The sequence below is a fragment of the Pleurodeles waltl genome, chromosome 1_2 (genome assembly GCF_031143425.1).
Source record: "Pleurodeles waltl isolate 20211129_DDA chromosome 1_2, aPleWal1.hap1.20221129, whole genome shotgun sequence".
Classification (NCBI taxonomy): domain Eukaryota; kingdom Metazoa; phylum Chordata; class Amphibia; order Caudata; family Salamandridae; genus Pleurodeles; species Pleurodeles waltl.
This window is the reverse complement of record NC_090437.1, coordinates 203,449,185-203,475,269: the sequence shown is the minus strand read 5'-3', so window position 1 is coordinate 203,475,269 and position 26,085 is coordinate 203,449,185.

The window sequence follows — 26,085 nt, the reverse complement described above, 5'->3', positions numbered from 1 at the left end:
AAACTCAGAGGGCTGCACAGTGGTGGTGGTGCTACTGGTAGGGGGAGGCTCCTGCCCATCCCCTGCAACCTTGGATGGCTGCACAACCATGGTTGGTAGTGGGGGCTCCATCACAGTTCCTGGCCCAGGCCCCTTGGTCTTCCTGCCTGCTGGTGAAGGCTCCTTGGTCTTCCTGGCTGCTGGGGCAGGCTCCTTTCCCTTCTTGCTCGCTGATGCAGGCTCCTTGGTCTTCCTGCCTACAGGGGGCAGGCTCATTTCCCTTCTTGCCTGCTGGTGCAGGCTCCTTGGTCTTCCTGGCTGCTGGGGCAGGCTCCTTTCCATTCTTGCCTGCTGGCCCTTGAGGTTGCCTGGTGCAGGCTCCTTCACCTTCAGGACTTGTGGCCTGGATCCCTTTTCACTATGAGTGGGTGTGGTGACGACTGGGCCTGTGGACTGTGTGGCTGATTTACTTGGCTGGGTTCTTCCTACCCAGCCCATAGGTGCAGGACGGGGGTAGGGGGAGGGAAGAGGTTAATGGTGGATAAGAACAGTTTTTTAGGGACATTGGGGCAGCAAGAGGGAGAAGGAATGGGATTGGAGGATGAGGGAGTAGTTGTTGAAGGTGTTTGCTGCTTTTGGATGCAGGTGCATGGGCTGTATGCTGTTGTGAGGTGGATGGTTGTTGGGTGTCTGAGTGCTTGCATTTGTGTAATTTAGGAGGGGGGACAGTCACAGTGGGAGAGGACACAGGGCACATGTGCTTGGCTGTTGTGGAGGTGTCTGCCAGTGAGGTGTCTTCTGCTTGGTGTGATGATGGTGATAGTGGATGATAATGTAGTGCATGCAGGTGTGATTGTAGACAGAACTGGGTGGGAGGTGGAGGGTGAGGAACAGGGGGAGACAGTGCAAAAAGTGAACATTGGTGTGTCTGCAACTGAACGTGTGAGTCCCTGTTGGATGAAGTGTGGTGCTTGTGTTTGTCTATGAGACTCTTGGGTGTTGTCTTGTGTGTGTGCTCATCTGCATGTGGGCTTGGGATGGGTTGGTGTTGAGGAGAATGAGACGGGGCAGTGGAAGTTGGAGGTGGGAGGATAGAAACAGGGACAATGGCTGCCATCAGAGAGGAGGCCAGAGCCTGAATCGATCTCCGTTGGGCCGCCAATCCAGTGTGAATGCCCTCCAAGAATGCATTAGATTGTTGATTCTGGGCTGCCAGTCCCTGGATGGCATTCACAATGGTTGTCAGCCCTACAGAGATGGATCTCAGGAGGTCAATAGCCTCCTCACTCAGGGCAGCAGGGTTAACTGGGGCAGGGCCTGAGGTGCCTGGGGCGAAGGCGATGCCCACCTGTAGGAAAGTACTATCTTTCTTGGCATGTTACCCCCATTTTTACCTGAATGTCAGTATGTTTTTGCCTGTCTCACTGGGATCCTGCTGTTCAGGACCCCAAGGCTCATAGTTTATGGCTTAATGTGTGTGTCTGTATAGTGCTTAACTGTGTCACTGGGGCTCTACTAACCAGAACCTCAGTGCTTATGCTCGCTCTGCTTTTAAATTTGTCACTATAGGCTAGTGATTTCATTTACCTATTCAATTGTCACACTGGACCCCGCTTTGGGGATCCAGGAGATCTTTATAGGCTGCAGCATTTCTTTTGCCGCCCATAGGGAGCTCAGACAAACCCCTTTACAGGACTGCCACTGCAGCCTGCGTGAAATAGTGCACACAATATTTCACAGCCATTTTTACGGCACATAAGTAACTTATAAGTTACCTATATGTCTAACCTTCATTTAATGAAGGTTAGGTGCAAAGTTACTAAGTGTAAGGGCACCCTTGCATTAGCAAACATTTCCCCACATAGATCAGGGCCAATTCCTGGAACTTTGTGAGTGCGGGGACGCCATAACATGCGTGTACTACATATAGGTCAATACCTATATGTAGCTTCACAATGGTAACCCCAAATGTGGCCATGTAAGGTGTCTAAGGTCATGGAATTGTTCCCTCATTCCAAATCTGGTATTGGGGAGCCAATATCATGCATCCTGGGGACTCCAAATTGGACCCCCAGTACTGCAAAACCAGCTCTCTGAGGCTTACAATGCAGCTACAGCTGCTGCCAACTCACAGACAGCTCAGTCCCAGGAAGGCAGAACAAAGCATTTTCCTTGGGAGCAGGGTGTTACACCCTCTCCCTTTGGCAATAGGTGTTACAGGCTGGGGAGGGTAACCTCCCCCAGCCTCTGGAAATGCTTTGAATGGCACAGATGGTGCCATCCTTGCGTAAGCCAGTCTACACCAGTTCAGGGACCTCTTTTCCCTGCTCTGGCACAAAACTGGACAAAAGAAAGGGGAGTGACCACTTCCCTGTCCATCACCATCCCACGGGTGGTGCCCAGAGCTCCTCCAGTGTGTCCCAGACTTCAGCCATCTTGCTTTGCAGTGCCAGCAGGTGATGCCAGAGACCCCTCCTGATAGGTCCATATTGATAAGGTAGCCAATCCCCCTATCAGGGCTATTTAGGGTCTCTCCTGTGGGTTCTATTCAGATTCTATTTGCAATCCTCTGCAACTACTACTTCATTCTGTGACCTCGGATCAACAGCAGCCTGCTCCAGAAACCGCTGTAACAGCACCAAAGTATCCACAGTGATACTTTTCCTCTGCAAATTCAGCTCCAGCCAGCAACTGCAACAGTTTCCATGGTGTGCACGCTCTGAGGACTCCCTGTCTTCATCCTGCACCAGAAGGACCAAAGAAATCTCCTGTGGGCTGACGGAGTCACTCCCCTGCTGAAGCAGGCACCTACTAAGTCAACAACCGGTTCTCTTGCACTCCTCTCTTGACGATGAGCGTGCTCCTTGAAACACAGAGGGTGGACCCCATCGACACAGACTGTACTGAGGTCCTGCTGTCGCAATTTAGAGGAGGTAAGACCTTGCCTTCCCCAAGAACGACAGCACCTCTGTGCACCGCGTCTTCTTCACCTCCTGAGGCCTCTGTACACTATTTGGAAAATTCCTTTTTGCACTGCCTGGCCCAGGTCCCCAGCACTCTATCCTGCTATGCTCAACTTGCTGAGTTGTTCTCCGGCGGCATGGGACCTTCCTTTGTAGTTCTGCACCAACCGCATTTTGCACCTCCTTTGTCCCGATGTCCTGGGACTCCTGTGGGTGCTATCTGGTGCTCTGAGGGCTCTTTGAAGTGCTGAGAACCTCCTCTTCCTCCTCTCACAGTGATGAGGCCCCCAGGTCCCTCCTGGGTCCAGATAGCGCCTACTTGATGCAAAACGCGACTTTGCTGGAACCAAGGCTTGTTGGAAGAATCCAGTGCACAAATTCACCTGCATCCAACTTCACGACATGGGACATCCAGTGCATCATGCAGGAACCCACTGACATCTTCCTAAGGTGCATTTCTGCAGTCTTCGTCCAACCGGGGACTTCTTTTGCACCCTCTTCTAGGTTAACAGGGGCTCCTGTCCTTCCTGGAACGTCTTTCGACTTCTGGACATGGTCGTCTTCCTTTGCAGGTCTTCAGGTCCAGGAATCCACCATTTGTTGTTTGCAGTCTTGCTTGGTTCTTGCAATAACTCTAATCACGACTTGTAGTGTGTCCTAAGGAAACTTGCAGTACTCTACTCCTGCTTTTATGGGCTCTGGGGTGGGGTAATTTACTTACCTTTACTGCATTCTTACTCTCCAAGCGATTCTGCACACACTACAATTGTCTAGGGGGGAATTAGTGATTCCCATTCCACTTTCTTAGTATATGGTTTGTGTTGCCCCTAGACCTATTTTCTCCCATTGCATTCTATAGCATTTCCTATTGTTTGCACTATCCTATGACTAATTACTTACCTTATTTTGGTGTCTAGTGTATATATTGTGTATAATACTTACCTCCAGAAGGAGTATTGCCTCCAAGATATTTTTGGTTTGTGTCACCCAAATAAACTACCTTTATTTTTGGTAACACTGAGGCCCTCATTATGACTTTGGCGGTCTTAAAAAAAGACCGCCGAAGCCGCAGGAGCCAACATACCGCCAGTGCTGGCGGTATGGCGGCCCCCTACTATGACTTTTCCGCTGGGCCAGCTGACAGAAACAGCGTTTCCATCTGCTGGCCCAGCGGAAAAGTCACATCAACATTGAAGCCGGCTCACAATAGAGCCGGCGGCAATGTTGATGTGCAGCAGATGCAGCAGCACCCGTCGCGCATTTCACTGCCTGAAATGCGCAATGGGTCTGTACCTGGGGGTCCCTGCACTGCCCATGCAAACTGCATGGGCAGTACAGGGGCCCCCAGGGGTACCCCGAGTACCCCTTACTGCCAGCCTTTCCATGGCAGGGTTTACCGCCATGGACAGGCTGGCGGTTGGTAACACATAATCCCCAGGACAGCGCTGCTTGCGGCGCTGCCCTGGGGATTATGACCGCCCGGCGGAACCCTGGTGGTATAGTGGAGGGGCTGGCGGTATGATCGTGGCTAATGTGCCACGGTCATAATACATTGGCGGAACACTGCCAGCCTGTTGGTGGTATTACTGCCAGAGTTCCGCCGGCCGCCAGGGTCATAATGACTCCCTGAGTATTGTCTTTACTTATGTATAAGTACTGTGTGACTATAAGTGGTATTGCAAGAGCTTTGCATGTCTCGTAGTTCAGCCTAAGCTGCTCTGCTATAGCTTCATTCATCAGCCTAAGCTGCTAGAACACTACTACATTTCACTAATAAGTGACAACTGGACCTGGTGTCAGGTGTAAGTACCCAAGGTACCTACTACAAACCAGGCCAGCCTCCTACACCACCCTCCTGGGTGAGTGGGCACGGGCAACTCGCTGAGGGGCTGCTGGGAGGGCGGTGCTGGTACTGGGGGTGGTGGCTGTACCTGTTGCTAGGGTGGTCACAGAAGTGTCCACCACCACAAGGGAGCTTCCATCAGAGGAGGTATCTGTGTCAGAACTATCCCCTACAGTCTCCTCCGTGGTGTTCCCCTCACCCTCCGTCCCACTGGTGCCCTCAGAATCAGTGGACTCTGCCTCCTGGGTCCTGTGGGATGCAGCTGCCTCAGTCGCTGCTGCCTTTGCTCCTCTGCCAGATGATGCTAATGCACGTAAGGACAAAATGACAAAACAAAAACGGGGGAAGAGACAAACGATAAAGTTGGTCAATGGCTGCACCAACACCACCGTTGGCATACACAGCACCCTCACACACAGGGAACAGACCTACGCACTCTGCCATAGCACTACCAGAGAAATAGTTTGCGGGCAAGGCATGGGGAGGGGCACACACCACCAAATGCAGCACACCTGTGACCCACGCAGCCCTGACCAGTAGTGGATGCCTACGAGCTAGTAGCAAGATTTTCCCTTCTGAACCCTAGCCACCAGGGGACGTATGCTGCATTGTCAGGCCTAGCCTAGGGGAACCCACTGCCACACATCCTCCACCGGGATACCACCCTACCATGCGTAAGTTGTAATGATGGGCACTGCACCCACCCCCTTGTGGGTGCTGTGATGCCCTCAAGCGGCCATTAAGCTCTGGATAGGCCACTGCTAGTATGCAGGCCATCAGGGGGGTCAGGGTTCGACGGTCACCCCTTCCTTGTTGGGAGGCCATCCCCATCTGGGCCTCCACCGTCTTCCATGCCCAGCATCTCAGGTCCTTCCACGGTTTGAGACAGTGGGTGCTCTGACTGCCATACACTAGCAGGGTCTACACCTCCTTGGCGATGGCACGCTATATATACCCTTCTTTTGATGGGCGCTGACCTGCAGAGGCAATAGGCACAGGAAAAAAGATTTTGACAAAAAGTCCGTCCTGTTACAGACACATGGCCCAGCACACAACCTCCTTACACGAGGCCTTCACACACACCATTCCATGCATTCATGCCACATGCATCGTGCCCACAGTGTACTCACCTGTTGGTCTGGAGGCACATTCAGCAGTCCGTACTGGGGTAGGGCCCCATCCACCAGTCCCTCCAACTCCTCTGATGTAAAGGCTGGGTCCCTTTCCCCAGTCACATGGGCCATGGTAGGTTCCAGGCACAGGTCACAACAGCACATGCAGTATAGATCCTCTCCTGTGGAAGGTCATGTAGCAAGTGAGGAATCAGATAGAAAATGGAGGTCACGTCAGCAACGGTGCATTCTTGGTCGGTGCATGAGGCCTTTGTCCTGAGGAATAGCAGCATCCCAAATGCGATGGCTCAACTACAGAGGCACAGGGTGTGGCTAATAGGTGAGCCCTAGTTTCCACCTAGTAGATGTTGGTGTATGGGTGTTGTGTGGGCCATATGAGATAGTGTGTGGCTAAATGTTGTCACTCAATATTTCAAGTGACTCTGTTTACCCCAACCTATCATGGCTGCTGATCCCTGTGAGGAATGCCAGGACAAGGGCAGAAGAACATTATAATGAGCTCCATGGGAGAACCAGAAGGATAATTGAAAGGACATTTGGCCTCCTGAAGGCCAGTTTCCAGGTTCCGGTGCCTCCATCTGACAGGTGGATCCCTGTGCTGCTCACCCAAGAAGGTCTGCCAGATCGTGATGGCATGATGCATGTTGCATAACCGGGCCCTCAGATGCCATGTCCCATTCCTGCAGGAGGAGGAGGCTTGAGATGCTCATGTACCAGCAGTGGACCCTGTGGACAGTGAGGATGAGGAGGCAGTGTGTGGCTAAATGTTGTCACTCAATATTTCAAGTGACTCTGGTTACCCCAACCTATCATGGCTGCTGACCCCTGTGAGGAATGCCAGGACAAGGGCAGAAGAACATTATAATGAGCTCCATGGGCGAACCAGAAGGATAATTGAAAGAACATTTGGCCTCCTGAAGGTCAGTTTTCAGTTTCTGGTGCCTCCATCTGACAGGTGGATCCCTGTGCTGCTCACCCAAGAAGGTCTGCCAGATCGTGATGGCATGCTGCATGTTGCATAACCGGACCCTCAGATGCCATGTCCCATTCCTGCACGAGGAGGAGGCTGGAGATGCTCGGGTGCCAGCAGTGCACCCTGTGGACAGTGAGGATGAGGAGGCAGAGGATGAGGATGAGGACAACAGAACATCTGTAATCAGACAATACTTCCAATGATACACACGTAGGACAGTGTTACTTCACATTTCAATGACATTTGTTTGAATTTCTGTGGCACTGGCATGCTGATATTTCCCACTTCTATACCCCACTTACTGTTCCCTCTGGCAATATATTTTGCAGATGTTAGTGACCTCACATATACTCCTGGTGTGATCACTGCAGCCAGCTACAGGTCATTCATCTGTGCTCATTTTCTGTACAGTTGAATTACAATGTTTGTACCTGTTTCAATTAATACATAATTGATATAGATGACATACTCCAAACTTCTTTTTTTTCCAAGGGTGTTTATTGAAGTGTGAAAACATAGAGGGAGGAGTGCATTGGGATGGGGTGATGATGGAAGAAAGTCCAGCGCATTGTTCCGGTCTGTAGCACAAGTGCATTGTCCATGGGCGATAGAAAGGGGAGCAATGGCAGTTCAAGGTGGACACTGTGACAGAGTGGGACACAAGGGTGACAATCAGGAGAGTCTCATTTCCTGGTGGGGGTCTTGGCAATTGTCTCTGGCTTCCGTCTGGATTGTGTGGAATGTTTTTGGGGTGGTTCACCTTCTGCAGGGGGGGGTGCTGGTGGGTTGTGAGTCCTGTGGCGGGGCCTCCTGTCCACTAGCGGTAGTGGAGGTGCAAGGCTGTTCAGATGTCTGGCTAGTGGCAGGGGCCTGCTGCTGTGAGACTGCCTCCCTCATATTATTGACCATGTCTGCCAGCACCCCTGCTATGGAAATCAGGGTGTTGTTGATGCCCTGCAAAGTCCTCGCTGAACCCCTGGTACTGTCCCTCCTGCATCCGCCTGTTCTCCTGCACATTGTCCAAGATCTGGCCCATAATGTCCTGGGAATGTTGATAGGCTCCCAGGATTTCTGCAAGTGCCTCCTGGAGAATCGGTTCCCTGGGTCTGCCCTCCCCCTGCGCATAGCAGTCCTCCCAGTTTCCCTGTTGGCCTGTGCCTCTGTCCCGTTAACCGTTTGCCCACTGCCACTGACCCCAGGTCCCTGATTGTCTTGGGTATGAGGTGTGGCCTGGGGTCCCTGTAGAGGTAGACACACTGCTGATTGATGTTTCCTGAGGACAGAGATGTGGGTATGCTGGGTCGGTACTGTGGTGGTGTTTCCTGGTGGGGGAGGCTCTGTGGTGGTGTATGACTGGGACAGAGTAACCAGCTGTCCAGAGGTCCCTGATGGGCCAGGTAGGTCATCCAGATCCTGAAGATCAGAGTTGCTGTCATCACTGTGGGCCTCTTCAGTTGGGGGACTGGATATTGCTGGCACCCCCTCGCCGCTGAGATTGGCTGGGGTACCTGTGTGGATGTAAATGATGTGTTATGATTTCTGTGTCTGACATATTGTGCATCTGTGGCTTGCCCTCTTTGGTTGTATTTGCCCTGGCAGCTTTCACTTGTGTATGTTGGTGAATGGTGGGATAGTTTGTTCTCTATAGTGTGCATGCTTTAGTGATAAGTGTCCATGCAGGGCTGTGAGTGGTGTCCATGCATTGGCACAGGATGCAGGGCTTGGCGTTGGGATGGATGAGATGTGGTGGTGGGGTATGTGGGATGGAGTGAAGTGATGGGAGTGAGGGTGGGGTGTATGATGGCATGCAGGTAGGGGGTAGTAGTGTTAGAGAGTTGATTCACCAGCATCCAGTCCTCCTCCTACTCCAGGCAGGCCCTCAGGATGCAGGATTGCCAAGACTTGCTCCTCCTATGCTGTTAGTTGTGGGGGAGGAGGTGGGGGTCCACTGCCAGTCCTCTGTACAGTGAGCTGGTGTCTTGCTGCAATGAAATGTACTTTCCCTCATAGGTCGTTCCACCTCTTCCTGATGTCATCCCTAGTTCTTGGGTGCTGTCCCACAGCGTTGACTCTGTCCACGATTCTCCACCAAAGCTCCATCTTCCTAGCTATCGATATCTTCTGCACCTTTGCTCCAAATAACTGTGGCTGTAACCTGATAATTTCCTCCACCATGACCCTTAGCTCCTACTCTGTGAAACGAGGGTATCTTTATGTTGCCATGGGTGTTGTGTGAGGCGTGTAAGTGAGGGTGTGTTGGGTAATCTGTTGGGGTGTGTGATGTGGGGTGCGTGAGTGGTGTATTGGTGTGAATAGTGTGTGGCTCTAGTTGTGTCAGTGGTCTTGATGTTTCTCTGCTGGCAATGATTTGAAGTCGTAAAGGGTTTTGATTACTGGGGTCAGTGTTTTATAGTGGTGTGGGTGTGTGGGTATGGTGTGTGTATGGGTGTCAGGTGTGTGTTGGTCAAATTGTCCGATGTGGTGTTGTTATGTTTACGTGTGTCCAACGTGAGCACAGCGGTGTGTACCACCAGTGGTTTACCGCCGTCGAATGTCCGCTGTGGTGATTTGTGAGTCATAATGTGATGGGCATTTTTCTGTTGGCGTAACGGTGTGGGTTTTAATACCGCCAGTTTATCACTGACCTTTGGTCTGGCAGATTTGTGTATGTGGCTGAATACTGACGGATTGGTGTGCGTGTGTCATAACATGGTGAACGGATTTCAGCGGCAGCATAACAGTAAGTGGGATTTACCACCAATATCATAATGCGGGCCTTTGTCTTCTCACCGGTGGTTCTTCTTTTGTACCTTCATCCAGGCTAGCAGGGGCTCCTGTTCTCCCTGGACTCTTCAGTGCTTCTTGGCCTTGGTCCCCTCCTTCCACAGGTCTTCAGGTCCAGGAATCCATTGTTGTTGTCTTGCAGTCTCTTATGGTTCTTACATAATCTTCTATCAAGATTTCTTGTGTGTTTCAGTAAACATACTTTGATTTACTCCGGTTTTCCTATGCTCTGGGGTGAGTTCTATTACTTACCTTTGGTGTTTTCTTACACTCCCAGCACCCCTCTACACACTACAGTTGTCTAGGTGGGAAAGCAACTTTTGCGTTCCACTATTTTAGCATATGGTTTGTGTTCCCCCTAGGCCCATTGCAACCTATTGTGATGTTCACTATTTTCGCTGTTTTCTGACTGTGTACTTACCTGTTTTTGGATGCTAGTGTATATATTGTGTATATTACTTACCCCCTAAAGGATTATAGTCTCTAAGGTATTTTTGGCATTTGTGTAACAAAATAAAGTACCTTTACTTTTGTAACGCTGAGTATTTTGTTTCATGTGTGTGAATACTGTGACTACAGTGGGATTGCAGGAGCTTTGCATGTCTCCTAGTTCAGCCTTGGCTGCTCTGCTATAGCTACCTCTAGAAAGCCTGGCTTCTAGACACTGACTACATTTCACTAATATGGGACAACTGGACCTGGTATAAGGTGTAAGTACCTTTGGTTCCCTCTGCCAACTAGGCCAGCCTCCTACATGTGATTTTTAAATGCTTTACACATTTGTCTCCTAAGTTAAGCCTTGTCGCTCTTTGCCAAGCTATCAAGGGTTGAGCTGGGTTTAATTTATTGAGACCTAAATGGACCTAAATTGAGGTTAGTGGCCTATTGCTAAGTGTAGGTACGTACCTGCTCTTAGCAATAATCCACTTTACAACAAGGAGCAGAAGCAGAAAGGAGAAGGCTGTAGATGAATGAGAGGGTTTTGAAAATTGAGGTCAGTTAAAATAGAGGTGTGCTCCTGGTTTAAAAAAAAACTTTTTGAATGGATGCTGTGAATTCATTGGTTAATAAAATTAGGTAGTGCCTTGAAAGGATTAGTAAGTTCATCTACGATTGGCTCTGGTAAAAATAACAAATTGCAATATAGACTTGGATATGCTTTTCAACTATACAGTAAATCAAACCTGCTGCACCTCATTTTGTAAATACTAATGGGGTCATTACAACATTGGCGGTAAAAGCCGATTCCCGCCGTGCAGAAGACCGCCAACACACTGCCGCGGCCGTGGAATTCCGCCATGGTAATTATGACCCAAAGCTCGGAATCCGCCAAAATCTAGACACCCACACAAGTCCGCCACACCAAAGATCAGTGATAAACTGGCGATAACAAAACCTCCACCATCACGCCAACAGGAATATGCCCACACTATCACGACCCACGAATCCACACGGCGGTCTTTCAACCGCGGTAATCCATTGGTGGTACACACCGCCGCGCTCAAAATACACACACACTTACAAAACACTACCACATTGGAAAATTCCAAATACACACACCTGATACACATACACACACCACTCCCACACACCCAATACAATATAAAACACACACCTGCATCACCCACAATCCCCTACAACCACAATTGCGACCGAAGGCAAGAGAGAGACACCACCATCTACAAACTTGCATCCACAGGCACTCAACACCATCACCCCCATAACATCCACGCACCTCACACAACACACCTCTAAATATCACCCCACACATCACAACACACACCACCCCACACATCACCTACACCACCCCATGGCACTGCAAAGACACCCCAGGTTCTCTGAGGAGGAGCTCAGGGTCATGGTGGAGGAAATCATCCTGGTAGAGCCACAGCTATTCGGATCACAGGTGCCGTACACCTCCATAGCTAGGACGATGGAGCTATGGTGAAGAATCGTGGACAGGGTCAATGCAGTGGTACAGCACCCAAGAACTAGGGATGACATCAGGAAGAGGTGGAATGACCTACTGGGGAAGGTGCGTTCTGTGGTCTCAAGACACCATATCGCAGTACAGAGGACTGGCGGCTGACCCCCACCTCCTCCCCCACAAAGAACAACATGGGAGGAGGAGGTCATGGCTATACTGCATCCTGAGGGCCTCACAGGAGTAGCTGGAGGAATGGACTCTGGTGAGACAAATCTTTACTACTTCATCCCCCACCCTACCTGCATGCCATCACATACCCCCACCTTTGCCCTCACCCCATCACTCCAACTCCTCACACATGTCCCAATATCACAAACCACTCATCCCAAACCTAAGACCTGCATGCAACACCAAAGCATGGACACCCATCACCAAAGCATGGCCACGACACATACCCAAACACCCCCCTAAACCATTATCACACAAGGTCCCACACAGGAATGCAAGCACTGGGGTACACGGTCATCCACCCATTGCACACCGTGGCACACACAGATGCAATAATCATGCTTTTACACCCCTGCAGGACTCCTACCCAATGTCACCGGACAGGAGGGTCCAGATATGTCCACTCCACCCACAGAAGAGGCCCACAGTGATGACAGCAGCTATGTCCAGCTGAATCTAGATGACGAGCCCGGCCCATCTGGGACCTCAGGACAGTTGGTTCCCCTCACACTGGCACAAGCCACTACAGACCTTCCCCCCTCTGGAAACACCAGCACAGCACCCACCCAGTGTGCCCATACATCTGTCCCCAGGACACGTCAAGCAGCAGTGTGTCCACCACTACAGGGAACCCAGGCTAACCCTCCACCCCAACAACACCAGGGACCTGGGGCAGTGGCAGTGGGCACACGGTTCAGGGGACAGAGGCACAGGAACACAAGGGAACTGGGAGGGCTGCTGTGCGACAGGGGGAGGACAGGCCCAGGGAACCCACTCTCCACAAGGCCCTCTCCACCATCATGGGAGCCTACCACCATTCCCAGGAAACGATGGCAACAGTACTGGCCAAGTTTCAGGAGACCCAGCGGCTGCAGGAGGAACAGTATTTGGGCTTCAGGGAGGAACTCAAATCCATCAATTCCAGCCTGGGCACCATTGTAGGGGTGCTGAAGGAACTCGTCAACACCAAGAGGGACACTGTGGCACTACAAGGGGCCCCTGACACTAGCCTGGACGATGAACTGCCCAACATCTCCGCCAGCGCTAGTGGATAGGATGCACCGCCACAGGACCACCACACCAGCACCCCAACCCCTGCAGAGGGAGAACCACCCCGCAAACGGTCCCTGAGATCCAGGACAAAGACAGAGAATGATGGCAACACCCCCGCCAAGAAATGAGACCACCCTGATTGTCATCCTTTTGTCCTACCTTGTCACCCTGTCCATTCTTAAACTGCCCCAGCTCCACTTCCTATGCCCCTTTGGACAATGCACCTGTGAGACGAATAGACTGGACTCTGCCATGGACATTCCTCCACCATCACCCCTCACCATTTTACAACCCCCTTCAATATAGAGCACTTAAATAAACACCCTTAAAGCACAAAACAATCAGGAGTCTGTCTGTGATTTCTAAATAGTGTATTAGCAATTACAGTGGCAAAAAGCTCATTCAAATGTAATGTCAACATTCCTATGTCACACAGCTATAGTCCATGAGGAAACAAAGCAGATGTCACATAGTGGGACCCACGTCTGTGAAATCGTAAGGGAAAGTGACAACTCAGTGACCATACACTGGGTGAAAATGACAGACAGTAGAGAGGTAGTACATTTAAATCAGATGTAGCAGGCAGTGTTGTCTTCTTACCTGTGTCTCACTGGAAGTATTGCAGGATCACCGTGTTCCTGTTGTCGATGTCCTCTTCCTCTGCTTCCTCGTCTTCACTGTCCACAGGGTCCACAGCTGCCACAAGACCTCCAACCGGACCATCCTCCTGCAGAAAAGGCACCTGTCGTCGCAAAGCCAAGTTGTGAAGCAGACAGCAGGCCATGATGATGGCATACCTTCTTTGGTGAGTAGAATAGGGAACCACCTGTCATATGGAGGCACCGGAACCTGGCCTTCAGGAGGCTGTAGGTCCGCTCTATAATCCTCCTAGTCCGCCCATGGGCCTCATTGTAGCGTTCCTCTGCCCTTGTCCTGGGATTCCTCACTGGGGTCAGTAGCAATGACAGGTTGGGGTAACCAGAGTCACCTGCAAATGGCGAGGGACAACTGTTAGATACACACAAACTCATATTGACATCCACAGACCCAGACAACTATTCCCACTGTATTGAGTCCATGTGCTCACCTAATAGTGACACCCGGTGCCTCTGGAGTTGCCCCATCACATAAGGGATGCTGCTATTCCGCAGGATGTAAGCGTCATGCACTGAGCCAGGGAATTTGGCATTAACATGGGAGATGTACTGGTCTGCCAAACACACCATCTGCACATTCATGGAATGGTAACTCTTCCGGTTTCTGTACACCTGTTCACTCCTACAGGGGGGTACCAAGGGCACATGTGCCCCATCAATGGCACCTATGATGTTGGGGATATGTCCCAGGGCATAGAAATCACCTTTCACTGTAGGAAAATCCTTCACCTGAGGGAAAACGATATAGCTCTACATGTGTCTCAGCAGGGCAGACAACGCTCTGGACAACACGTTGGAAAACATAGGCTGGGACATGCCTAATGCTATGGCGACTGTAGTTTGAAAAGACCCACTTGCTAGGAAATGGAGTACTGACAGCACTTCCACTTGAGGGGGGATTCCTGTGGGATGGCGGATAGCTGACATCAAGTCTGGCTATGGGTCCCAGGAGCCAATGACGATGTACGCCGGCGGTGACGGTACGCACCGCCGCAGACGTCACTGCCATTTTCTCTCTGTTTAATCAATTGATACCTAATCTTCGACAGGAGAGGACCTACACTGCAAGTGCTGCTGTGACCTCAGTCTGGAAGAGACAATGGCTCGTGTGTCTGGGGAAAGGGCCCCTGCCTTCAGCACGGAGGAGTTGGAGAAACTCGTGGATGGGGTCCTCCCCCAGTACATGCTACTCTAAGGTCCTCCAGATAAACAGGTAATTACACTGTGAGCATGCTGTGTGGGCAATGCCTGTGTGGAGTGGGGTGGATGAAAGATGGGGGGTGAGAATGAGGCGTGCATGAAAAGACGGTGAGTGCATGTGCGTCATGGCAAGGGTAGGGACGTGGGCCAATGACTGTGACGGTGCGGGCGGTAATATGTTCTCCTTTTCCCCTGTACTATTCCTGTAGGTCAGCGCCACCAGAAGGACATTTGGCGTGCCATCGCCAAGGAAGTCCGGACCCTGGGGGTCTACCACAGACGGAGCACCCACTGCCGGAAAAGATGGGAGGACATTTGCCGCTGGAGCAAGAAGACGGCAGAGGCCCAGCTGGGGATGGCCTTCCAACGTGGGAGGGGTGCCCGTCACACCATGACCCCCCTGATATTCAGGATCCTGCCGGTGGCGTACCCGGAGTTGGATAGGCGCTTGAGAGCATCACAGCAGCAACAAGGGGGTGAGAACACTCTCATTCTGCTGATTCAGCGCGCATTTTAGGTGTCTGGGTGGGGAGGTGGGCTGTGGGTTCCCCTAGGCCAGAGCGAGTTTAGTAGGCTAGGACCCTACGAAAGGCAGGCCATGTGGCACCCCACCCCACCTGTGTACAGTGCCAACTACACCTAGTCAGGCTCCTGTGACATCCATGTGTACAGAAATCGGCCATAGCCTTGTAACCCAGGTCCCTGGGATTGAATAGTGGACTCCAAGTGTGTGGCCTAGTGCAGGGGGCTTCTGTGTCTGTTGTGTCCGCCAACGGTAGCGGTATTGCATGCACTCAACATGTCTTTCTTCTGTCCCCCCCCATTTTTGTTGTCTCCCTGTTCTTGTGTGCATTAGCATCATCAGGCGGAGGAGCAGTGGCACCGGAGCAGGAGGTAGCTGCATCCCACATGGCCCTGGACGGTGAAACTACGGAGTCTGAATTCACCAGTGGGAGGGAGGGCGAGGGGAGCTCCACGGCGGGGACAGGAGCTGAGACCAGCGATACAGACTCCTCCTCTGATGGGAGCTCCCTTCGGTGGCGGGCCCATCTGTGCCCCCCACATCTACAGGTACAGCCGCCACCCCCCTACCAGCACCGCCCTCCCAGCAGCCCCTCAGCTTTTGCCCCGTGCCCGCTCACCCAGGAAGGTGGGCATCTCCTTCGCAACAGGCACCTCAGGCCCTGCCCCAGTCACCCCTGCTGCCCTCAGTGAGGAGGCTATTGACCTCCTCTGGTCCCTCACCCGTGGGCAGTCTACCATTGTGAATGCCATCCAGGGTGTAGAGAGGCAGTTGCAACAAACCAATGCATACCTGGAGGGCATTCACTCTGGTCTGGCAGCCCTTCAGCGAGCATTTCAGACTCTGGCCTCAGCACTGATGGCAGCCATTGTCCCTGTCTCTAGCCTCCCCCCTCCAACTTCCTCCACCCAGACCCACACCCCTGTACCTCAGCCTATCCCAAGCACACCATCAGACCAGCATGCACACACCTCAACACACAAGGGAAGCTCAGGCAAACATAAGCACCACACATCCCACAGGCACTCACGCAAGCATCAGACCCATGCAGACACAGCAACATCCACTGCCTCCACTGTGTACCCCTCCTCCTAGTCTCCCTCCTCCCTCCCTGACTCGTCTCCACTCACACCTGCATGCACTACATCCTCAGCCACTACGTCCATCACCAGCACACCCACCACCACACCCAGCTCACGTGAAGTCACCACCCCCACTAACATTCACACGTCCCCTGAGGCCACCTCCCAAGGTACACAAACGCAGCCACACACCCACCCAACAGCCATCCACCTCGCACCAGCCACCAGCCCATGCACCTTCACCCAAAGTCAGCAAACGTACACCTCCTACAACCACTACCTCTTCCTCCACTCCCAAACCCCCTCCAGCTACCCATCCCAGTGTTCCGAATAAACTTTTCCTGGCCAACCTTGACCTCTTTCCCTCACCTCCCCCACCCCTTCAGTCTCCTAGGGCCCGACTCTCCAGGTCCCAACCTAGCACCTCAGCCACAACATCGGCGGGACCAGTGGTGCCAGTAGTCACCGGATTATGGAGTGCACCAGGCAGCAGGGCAGCCAGTGTGGCAAGGAGCCAGAGTACGGACAGTCCCCAACTTGTCGAGCATAAAAGTTGGCCAGTGCCCGGTGGGAGAGGTGAAAGAAATCAGCCACCAGAGCCGCTTCCAGGGATACAGTTGGGAGTGTGGAGACAGCTACGACACCATCCAAGCTGGGGAAGGGGCACATTAAAACTGGCAAGTCTGGGAAGATCAGTACGGCAGACAAGACCGCCAGCAGCAGCCCCGCTGCCCAAGACAAGACCGCCAGCAGCAGCCCCGCTGCCCAGGACAAGACCGCCAGCAGCAGCCCCACTACCCAGGACAAGACTGCCAGCAGCCCCGCTGCCCAAGACCGGACCGCCAGCAGCAGCCTCGCTGCCCAGGACACGACCGCCTGCAGCCCCGCTGCCCAAGACAAGACTGTGAGCAGCAGCCCCGCTGCCCAGGACAAGACCGCCAGCAGCCCCGCTGCCCAAGACAAGACTGCCAGCAGAAGCCCTGCTGCCCAGGACAAGACCGCCAGTACCACCACAGGACAGTGAGAGCCAATGATTACTACGCTACTGAGGCCGCCACGAGCAGGATGAAGCACTCTTGGCACCAAGCCCCCTCCAGAACCAGTGGAGACTGTTATCCACTTGAGGGACTGTGGCTTTGCACTCCCCAGGATTGAACAGTGGTCAACCCACCCACTGTTATCAACTTGAGAGAATGTGGCTTTGCACTCCCCAGGATTGAACAGTGGGCAACCCACCCACTGGAGAGACTTGAGAGACTGTGGCTTTGCACTCCTCAGGATACATCAATGGGCCTCATGGAGCTGGCGTTGTGCACTCATTCGGCTGAGGTGCCCCCTTCCCTTCCCCCTGAGGTGCCTGTTTTATTTCTATCTGCAGTGTTCTCTCCGTCTTGTTCTGGTATTGAGTGTGGGCCTCGCCCATGCCTTTTGGGCCCAGTGGTCCACAGGCTATGATGGTGGAATCCCTTGGACTTGTGTTCTTGGTGTATATAATTGTTCATAGTGTAAATGTGTATATATGTAAATATTTTTGATTACTGTATTTTAATATATTACAATCATTCGACTCATTTCCTTTTGTCCTTGCATTCTTCCAGGGCGGGGTTTGGGGGGTGTAACTGTGTTGTATCAATATGTATTGGTGTGTGTGTTGTCGTGGTTGAGGATGGGGGTGTTGCGTATTGCGTGTGACACTGTTTTTTCCCTCCCCCTCCCCTGTGTCATAGGTGCAGTACTCACTGCGGTCTTCGCCGCTGGCGTTCGTGCTCCTGGTAGAGGAGCAGGAAGATAAAGGCTGGGAGTATCTGAAGTTCCGGTTCCATGGCGTCCTGGTTCCTCGTGGGGTGTGTAGAGGAGAGTGTTTTCCCTTCGAAGTCCTGTTTCCGCTGTGTTTTTGTTGGCGGTGAATCCGCCCCGTAAAAGGTGGTGGATTGGTGGCTTGTAATTCTGTGGGCGGTACATTGTCTTCTGCCTGTCTGTTGGCGGTTACCGCCGCGGTGTTTGTTTGTACCGCTGTGGTGGTTGGAGTGTTAAGTGGCTGTCTATGTTGGCGGTTTCCGCCACGGTCGTAATTCCATTTTTTTTACCGCCAGCCTGTTGGCGGTTTTACCGCCGCTTTAACACCGACCGCCAGGGTTGTAATGACCACCTATGTCCCTTCTAGAACGTGCTGCAAACTTGTATTGATGAAATGATGTTAAAGAGAGGTCTTTCTTTCCAAAAATTAAAGGTGATTGGAAAGGGTTAACACATACTAACCATTCAGAAGTAGAATTAAAAAACTAAAATATGAAAGGTATGTTTTTATTTGCTGCCTTCGACAGTATCAGACAGTGCAAATTTGAACGGGTTGCCATTTATGGCTGCTTTGCATGAGAGTGGTGAGTCATTCTTATGCTAAGTTTTTACAATTGCTGAGTCTATTGAATCTATCTGATAAGAGAAAAAAACTAGTTCACCAACAATCTCAATCTTCAGGTATGTGAGTTACACTTAATTTTGAGAAAAAAATTATATGTACTTTTGAGAGTATGAAATATATAGAAAAGTACTAAAAGCACCAGAGATGATCTATGAGCGGTAATATGAGTGTTTTTTATATTTCTTAATATGTGTCTAACACACAGTTTGTCTGAGGTGCAGACTAGGAGTGTGAGAAGTTGGTTCACAGTGTGTTGCCATGGAACTGCATATTGTACATGTGCTGCTCGTCTGAATGATCTAATTGCTGGGAAAAAAATGCACACAAAGGGTTAAACTTACATCATTGAAAGAAAGGAAAAACATGTACTGTAGGTGTATATTAAGCATGAAACTGTGAAAGTTGACAGCTGTCGGTGAGGTACTATTTAGGATAGGTGTTGGTGAATTACAGGGCAGGTTTGTTTGTGCTTAGATGGTAATATATGTTGTTTAAACTAATACTGACTAGGATGTGTAGAACAAGACTGATAGGTATGGTTAAACATGCAACGTTTAAACATGGGTCAGATTTACTAGTGCAGATCCTATCTGCGCACTCACACTGCTAGCTTCCCATGGCAAGCTGTTTCTCAAGTGCCACACTCATGCTTTAGTAGATGTTACTCATCTTTGAGATATGAGGTAGGTAAAGTATGGTGCTTTGTGTTTACAAATGAGAGATGTCCTTTTCAATTGAATACCTTACTCATGCACTTGCAGACGCCTAGGTCAAACACTACATAGAGTATACCACTCATAAAGGAACTGACATACATGTTTTCAAAGCATAGATCCTCTGTGTCACCCAGTCACAGAGTGACACAGAGACTTCTACATTCCCTCACAAACTCAGAAAGTACTTATGTATGTAGCACTATCAAATGCAATAGGACACACAGCCACATACCTGTGTATTCTCTAACACAGGCGCTGAGCTTTTTGCTCAGCTACTTACATACACATCTAGAAAGCCATGGATGTACTAAAACAGCGAGTCACATACCAGCATATTTACTAAAACATCTTATGGCACTGCTATAGATGGACTCCTACATTCACTCAGATATTTAGGCAAGTAGTGACACAATCATGTCATGTATAGAGACAAGTACTGCTTTAATCATTGGTGATGCCTGCTATTGCAGAGCCTGTGTGTACACTCTCACTACCCACTCAAGTTGGTTACTAAAAGCCCTTTGTCAAACCTTAAACCCACGTTTTAGTTGAAGTAAATCATCTCTGAGATATGCTGTAGCTATGCCATCAAGCATGGTGCTTTGTTCTTAAGTGATTGGGAGATGTCCTTTTCAGACTTAGAAACATACTCATGCACTTGTAGATCACTAAGGCAAGTACTACATCGAGTTTATGACTCATAAAGGAGCTAACAAACATGACTCCAAAGTATTGATCCTCTCTCTCACCCAGTCACAGAGTGACACAGAGACATCTACATTCACTCACATACTCAGAGACTACTTGTGTATGCAGCACTATCAAATGCAACTGAACACACAGCCACATACCCCTGTATTCTCTAACACAGGCACTGAGGTATTTGTTTAGTTACTTACAGATCCATTTAGAAAGCCATAGAGGTACAAAAACAGAGAGTCACATACCAACCAATTTTTTGAAACATCTCATGGCACTTCTACAGGCGGACTCCTCCACTCAGTGAGAAATGTAGGCACATGGGGACATAGGTGGTCATTACGACCGCCAGGGGTAATGTGGCGTCCGTACCGCCAACAGGCTGGCGGTACGGAGGCCCTTATTACGACCGCTGCGGTAGTGCCACGGTTTACCGCCGTTTTAGCCCCGGCGGTGATAATCCGCCAGGGCAGCGCTGCCCTGGGGATTATGACCCCCCTACCGCCAGCCTGTTTCTGGCGGTTTGCTCTGCCAGGAAGAGGCTGGCGGTAAGGGGTGTCCTGGGGCCCCTGGGGGCCCCTGCACTGCCCATGCCAGTGCCCCGGCCAGCTATTCACTGTCTGCATAGCAGACAGTGAAAAGCGCGACGGGTGCGATTGCACCCGTCGCACGGCCGCAACACCGCCGGCTCCATTAGGAGCCGGCTCCTATGTTGCGGCCTCATTCCCGCTGGGCCGGCGGGCGCAAACTTGGTTTGCGCCCGCCGGCCCAGCGGGAATGTCATAATAGGGGCCGCGTGAGTGCGGCTGCATTGGCGGCCGCACGGCGTTACCACCGCCTCGTAATGACCCCCATAATCTTGTTATGTATGCAGACACATATTGCTTTAATCATCGGTGAGGCCTACTACCACAGAGTCTGTGTGCTGCCCAAAGTCCCCTGTCAAGTCCTGCAAAGAGAGCTCAGTTGACCAGTGTCCAGTGGCCATTTGAGGATCCTGACCAGGTGCATTCGGGGAATTGTAGTCCCAACTCCCAAGGAGCCACTTAGAGCTTCTGGAACCTTGGATCAAGTTGTGGACACTTCAAGGACCCAAAAACAACCTCTGGAAGAAGATCCAGAAGTTTGGAGACGTTTGGAGCAACTCCATAAATTGAAGATGTGCCTTGTGGGAGTTTTAGTCCCAGACCCCAAGAGGCAAACCAGAGCCTCTGAACACGTGGCTGGTTCTGTGGACCACTTTCCTGAATCAATAAACACTTCTTAAAGTAAGTGTGACAGGGTTAACTCATAGGTGGCCTGAACTCTAGACTTTGTCCCTTTCCAGTGTGACCTTTTTAGCCCTTTTAAGCTGTAGGTACTTCTATGCACTAGAAAACATTCATTTTTGAAACATTAAAATCTCCATGTCCCCTTATCCGATTTTAATCATTTTGGTGTCATTTTAAAGATAAAAATATAATCTTTTTTTTTTTTAAATGGTATTAAAGTTTTACTTTGTTTTGTGTTTTGCTTATTTACTGTTTTGTGATTTTTAAATGCTTTAAACACTTGTCTCCTAAGTTAAGCCTTGTCGCTCATTGCCAAGTTACCAAGGGTTGAGCTGGGTTTAATTTATTGAGACCTAACTAGACCTAAGTGGAGGTTAGTGACCTGTTGCTAACTGTAGGTACTTACCTGGTGTTACCAATAATTCATACTCCAACAGTATTGTTGTCTCTGTTTCTTTTTTCTCTGAATTGTTTATGTCATTGTAACTGTGTGTAGTGAAAGTGAGAGTAGGAAAAATGAAGACTTGGTAGGTGCAGGTGTAGTGGAACAGGAGACAGTTATTACTATCAATAACTTTCATGAAGAGATTAGAAAGCTTAATGAGGTCTCTTCAGAGATGCACTCACTACAAAACTCAAACTCATTATGTTATTGTGTCTTTGGAAAATGAAGCAGACAACAGAGATAAGTGTCAAGAATTTACAGCTCATTCATTTGTATAGGAACTATTTGATTGTTCCACATGACAAATTATATATAAGTATTTTTATAATGAGTAAGAGGACAATGAAATGCCAGCGCAAGCGGTCCATAACACTTTAGAACTAGTTACAATTCCACAGGAACTTCACGATTTGAATGTTTATGAATCTATACTTCTACAAAGTATACATCCATTGAATGTTATAGCCCTTATGGAGCAAAAGACAAGAATGTTACCTCCAACTAAGCTCTAGAAAGGTCCTCAAGGTAGAGTTGTATACTTGCCATTAGATTTCAAGCAGAATATTGAAACTGTAGGGGTACAAAGAGGTTTGGAAGAAGGACTATTAATTCTAGTAAGTGGTGTCCCTACCAGGAGCAAACAGATATGACAAGAGTTAGTAGATGTTAGCAAAGTAAAAAAGGCAACATTATATCTGGGACAAAATAATATTTACTAATGCAACGTAGATGTTTTTCAAGATATTACACATATGGAAGATGATACATTGCCATTAGGAGGTTAAATTGAAAAGATAGATCAGAAGAAATGTATGAACACTTCAATATTAATTTTCTACATTTTAAAGAGATTATTTGAGTTGCTATTGATCTTTTTCAAATGTAAGAAGCAAAAGGAGCTCCCTTAAATATATGGGTGAAAAGTTGAGAAGCCTGCTGTTTTTTACACACCTGTTTCTTACAGGAGTAGGTGGTAAGTATGATGACAGCCCTGTAGAAAGACCAGCAGCCAAGTACAGATCAACTAGACTTTACTCAGAGGACCATTGATTTCACCAGTGTATTCCGTATATATTCCATCTATTATTTAAGAGCAACTTGTCAGGCTTATCCTATGCAGTAAACTACATTCTCAAAACAGGAATGAGTTCATGGAAAAGATGAAAATGTGGAATACAGCTTAATTAATTTGATGGTTTGCCAACGTGGGACCAACGAGTATTGGTATCGTCGTCATGGCTGAAATGCATATTGAGAAACCTGGGAGCACCTAATTGGTTTCTGACACTCAGTTGTGCTGAGTATGTGTGGGACGATCTGCTTCAATTCTTACTAGAAGCAAACTCAAACATAAAAGGCATCAATTTGAAGACACCAGGAGAACTCTGCTCATTGGACCCTGCAAATGTTTTCAGATATTTTAACCACAGGTTTTAGGCAATGATGGCTTTGATCTGCAATTCTTTTGGTGCAAAGAGTACCAAGCTAGAGGTGCTACACATATTCACCTGCTATTATGGGTAAATGATGCCCCAAAGTTTGGATACACCCTAACACAGAAATCACCAAAAAATCCATACAACCTCAGAAGAACAGAAAGTTTGAAACATGTAAATGAATACAGCCCTGTATTTTGAAAATGTGGAAAGCAAATATAGATGTACATTTTGTTGCAGATAACTGCATTACTGTTGCTCCCTATGTGACTTCTTATATAACAAAGTCAGAGAAGACAGATGTGAAAGAGATGTGGGAGGAGATTTCTGCAAAAAAAAAAAGAGTCTGACCAAGAAATCGTGCAGTTTCAGTTTTAAATGGTTTCCCACTGGGAAATTGGACCTTATGAATGTGCATATAGGTTGAGCTAGGCAAGACTGTTCTCCAAATTTAGAGGAATTATGTGGGTAAGTCTGGGCCTTGCAAGCAGTGTAATAGAGTATTAAAGTCTTTCCCAGGAATACAGTACCTTACAGAATTTGATTCAGAGTAAAGTCATTCTGAAGACTAACATGCTAGATACATACTACTCATGAAAAAAGACACCATCTTCAAAACATGCGTCTCTATGAAGTACTTCATCATAATACATATAGAACTAATATTACTGAAAACATAGAAGAAAGATTTTCAGTCCTTGGATGTGAAGGTTGTTTGGTGAAACACAACAAAGGAATTTTAATTGACCACAGAAAGGCTTAGTTGCCAAACTCTGGAGAGAAGAGAGTTTTTCTACTTGTCACTCTTGCAACTGTTCAAGCCATGGCATGCTGAATAAGATTTACTTGGACATTATGGCTGTTATGAAGACTCATTCAACACTGTGAAAGACAGTATACAGTGGTCGGTGTTTCCAACATACTTGCAAATGTTGGAAGATGAGATTAAACAGGAAGAAACCATAGCTGCTGAAATAGCCAGGGAGAGTTCACAAAGCAGCTAAAGTTATGCATTAGCAGGTCAAGATCCTCTTGGAGAACCAGTATTTCAAAATAAAGCAGCTATAGCTATGAATGAGGTGGAGATTGCAAAGGAACAGGCAAGGGAGGGAACTATGGATTTTGAACAGTTAGTGGAAACTCTGAACAATGATTAGAGAAAAATGTACAACAAAGTTAAAGATAAAAAAGAGCATGGATTTCTCCACAAGAAGAAACAATGTGAATGTTCTTCATGTTAGCCAATATTGCTATACATCAGCGGACAATCTGGCACTTGAAAAAGCTTTCTAATTAAAGTTCTCACTGGTTATCTGCAAAAGGCTGCGGATTAAAACTTGTCATGTCTAATAACAGCTCCAACAGGATTAGCTGCATATAACATTAAAGGAATTACTCTACATCGACTACTAATGCTACCTGTTGAACATGACAATAAATTGGAATATCAGAAATTAACTTATCAAGAGTATTGAAAAACTGAAGCGTCTAATTATTGATGAAGTGAGCATGGTATTGAACATAATGCTTGCCTTCATACACTTGAGGGTGGTGACCTACTCCAACATACCCCTGTAAAAGAACAACCTGCTTATAAAACACTTGCATAATGAAACAAGAAATCGTCTGAGAAGTATTGGCAACGTGAATATTTGGTTAAACTGTGAATACAAAGAACTAGTGAAAAACATGCTCAAAGCATCTGAAATGGATTATGGAGATATACTAAAAGACATTAGAGTGGAGTGCCCAAAAAAGAGTGGAAACATCCTTTAGAAAGCCACCTTATCAAGAGAGAGTCTATTCCCATCTAATTTTACAGCAGCAGAACTAACTTTCAATTTAATTAAAGAACAGAAATATATAATTTGTTTAATGCCAATAGTTCAAGAGTGCTCCAACTTTTATGAAAAATTACTACAATTGGAGAAAGAAGATATTTATGAAATAACAGCTATTGATAAAATGGAACATCAGGGAGTCCAATACTACTGACAGATAAACTGCAAGTGAAATTGGATTTGTTGGAGAATCCTATATCAAAGACTGCAGGATTACAAAAGTGTTTAAGTGTCTGCAAAAATTGCTGATTTATTTTGTTATGTAATTTAAAGGTCGAGGAAGGGTTAGAAAATGGTGCAATGGGTAAAGTTATTGATTTTATCAATTTTAAAAATAGAGGTGAGGTATTTGGCTATAAAATTTGATCAGATGATGTGAAGAAGATTGGCTGATGTATTGTATGTCAATTCTGAACAATTTCTCTACTTAGTAATGCTACAGTGTAGTAGAGCAAATGGTTCCAAATTGGAAACTCAAATTACAAACTTCAGAGCAGGACACATATCACTTTCAGGAAGAACTTTTACTACTTTGGCTATCATCTTTCACAAAAGACTTAATGGACTCCCTGGATACTATACTGTCTATTTAAGGAACAAAACTAGATGGACAGAAAGCATATCAACCTAAAATACAAACCTAAACTTCAATTCAAACTACCAAACTCATATATTTCTTTCTTTAACTGAAGTTCTAAGGAATATTTATGGGTAAAAAAGCGGCTTATGATGTTTCCTTTACATGGGTCATCTCTTTTTTAGACAATATTTAGCCTTTTAAGGGCAATGTTCTAAAAACAATCTTCAAAAATCAAGAGTCCTTTTAATGTTCCAAAAAGGAGTTAATATAACAGTACATTACAATACTTTTTTGTTAAAGTCTGACACTGGCTGGACATAGTCCAATTATA